This window comes from Brassica oleracea, chromosome C3, assembly GCF_000695525.1.
Source record: "Brassica oleracea var. oleracea cultivar TO1000 chromosome C3, BOL, whole genome shotgun sequence".
In the NCBI taxonomy this organism is placed as follows: domain Eukaryota; kingdom Viridiplantae; phylum Streptophyta; class Magnoliopsida; order Brassicales; family Brassicaceae; genus Brassica; species Brassica oleracea.
In genome coordinates this window covers 37,712,205-37,714,460 of record NC_027750.1, presented here as the reverse complement: position 1 = coordinate 37,714,460, position 2,256 = coordinate 37,712,205, and positions in this window count along the sequence as shown.

Sequence of the window (2,256 nt, the reverse complement as noted above, 5' to 3'; positions counted from 1 at the left end):
TTTTATCAAAAAAAATTATTCAAAGTAAATTTTGAAATTAAAATATTTATTTATTCAATATGGTTTATAGTTTAATTTAGAATGATATATATACATATATATATTTTAAATATTAATGATTAATTAAATTAGACTTTTATTTATATGATTTTTTAATCATTTGTATTTTGTCATAACAAAAATTTTAAACTATAGATCACAAAAATTTGGATGTGAGACTTTTAACAGTTTTAGTAATTTATAGTCGTTTTTTAAAATTCAAAATATAACATATACAAAAAAATTTAAATATTTATAATATGGTTATTGTGATTTTTTAAAATTATTTTAATAGTTTAAAATTAAACAAATTTGATAGAAGATACATTATTTTTTTATCACATCTTTATTATTCAAAATCATTAATTGTCATATATCTTTTATCCACATTAGGCAATTCCGTAATCTTTATTTAAGGAAATAATAAATGATATTAATAATGAATTTATGGGTAGTTTAATAAAAAGCTTATTGTATAATTAGATGGACCAACATATTTCTCTAATAATTCTAAGAATCATCCTAGTAATGACACGTGACTACAAAAAGAAATTGTAATGTTTCACAAATAATATATAGGGATACAAAGGCGGCAAATATGAACGTCTTACCAACCAAATATACGCAAGTATTAAGTATCTCAGATTCTCACTATAACAACTCTTATTGCTTAATTTATAATCAAAATACAATATAGAGTGTAACCTACGTACAAGTTTATACATGTGTCTTTTAGAAAACGCAGCAGCGCCTCAGATAAACTGGTAACACGAATGATAAGAAGATAAGATTATGAAGAGTATGACTTGCAAGTTACGATTAATGATTACTTACATGATCATAGATCGGGCAATTGTTTTCATAGTATGTTTATTAATAATAGCTTATGTAAAAGAACATCATCATTTCGAAATAATGAGCCGACAAAATAAACATTTTTGTTGTTCGACATCGCTTTTACCAAATGAATTATTAATCTAAATGTGAATATGTTTCATATATGACTTGCAAGTTTAAATAATTCCTAATGATTTTAGCGGTGGGAGTAGGTTAAGAAGAGTGGATTGTTGTCTTTATTCCTACTCTTAAGACAAAATGATCGTGATTAGTTTTCTTAATCCAAATCTATTCTTGGTGAAGATCATTAGAGGTGGTGTTCTAAAACCGCTAGGCACTCAATTTCTAAAGCTTAATTATATACACCGACACCTAAACGGATCTCGACGGATATATGATTTTACATTAAATATCAATATAAAATTTATATATATATATATATATATTAGTTTTATAAAAATGAACATAAAATATACTTTAAATATAATTTTATGTATAAAAATATAGTTTAGTATATGAATCATTTTAATTTATAATAAATTAAGCATGTTTACGTATATAAAAATGATAAATTTATAAATTTAAAATTATTTACTATGTGCAAGAACTTTAACTGTTTAAATAATTTTATAAATGGATCTGTTGTAGAAGTGATTCTAACGTTCATTTATTTGAGATGATGTAGGAAGAGGTGGAGATCATGGATGTTACGGTTGAGGCGGTTAAAACAATTTTTCTCTTTGCAGAGAAGAAATAAACTGTTTTTGTTATGAATCATGAAGTGGATGGTCCATAACCTAGACCATACAAGTTCAAGACTAGTCAATTGGGGGTTTACATCCAGCCACATGGAAGACCCATTCAACCTTAGTCTTTATGAGTTTGACCATGTCATTATGTAGAGTATCTTTGTAATCAATTCTCCCTTTGACTCCACCTTGTATGAACCACTATATATAGTGTTGTAAGCAATAAGAAATATACAACACATTCTCACAAATCTTCTCTCAAATCTTAACACGTTATCAGCACGAGACTCTCTCCACCTGAGCAATCCCATCCGCCGGCGTTCATCTCTTTTCTGGCTATCTCTTCCGGCCCTCAGCCTTGCTCCGCCGGCCAAGTCTATCCCTCTCACGGTTTTCCGGCCAGCTCCTCCACCTCTCTCTCAACCACCTCAATCCACGGATCACTCCCTCTCTCTCACGGTGGTCCATTCAGAATCCTTGTGGTGTAAAAGGTAAACTAGTCAAAACCTAAAGATCTAAGAACATCATATATCTGAATCTTGCATCTATATGAATCCTAAAACTTATAAAAATCTATAGATCTAAAATTATCTCAAATGTTAATCTTGAATCTAAGATATATATGAATTTT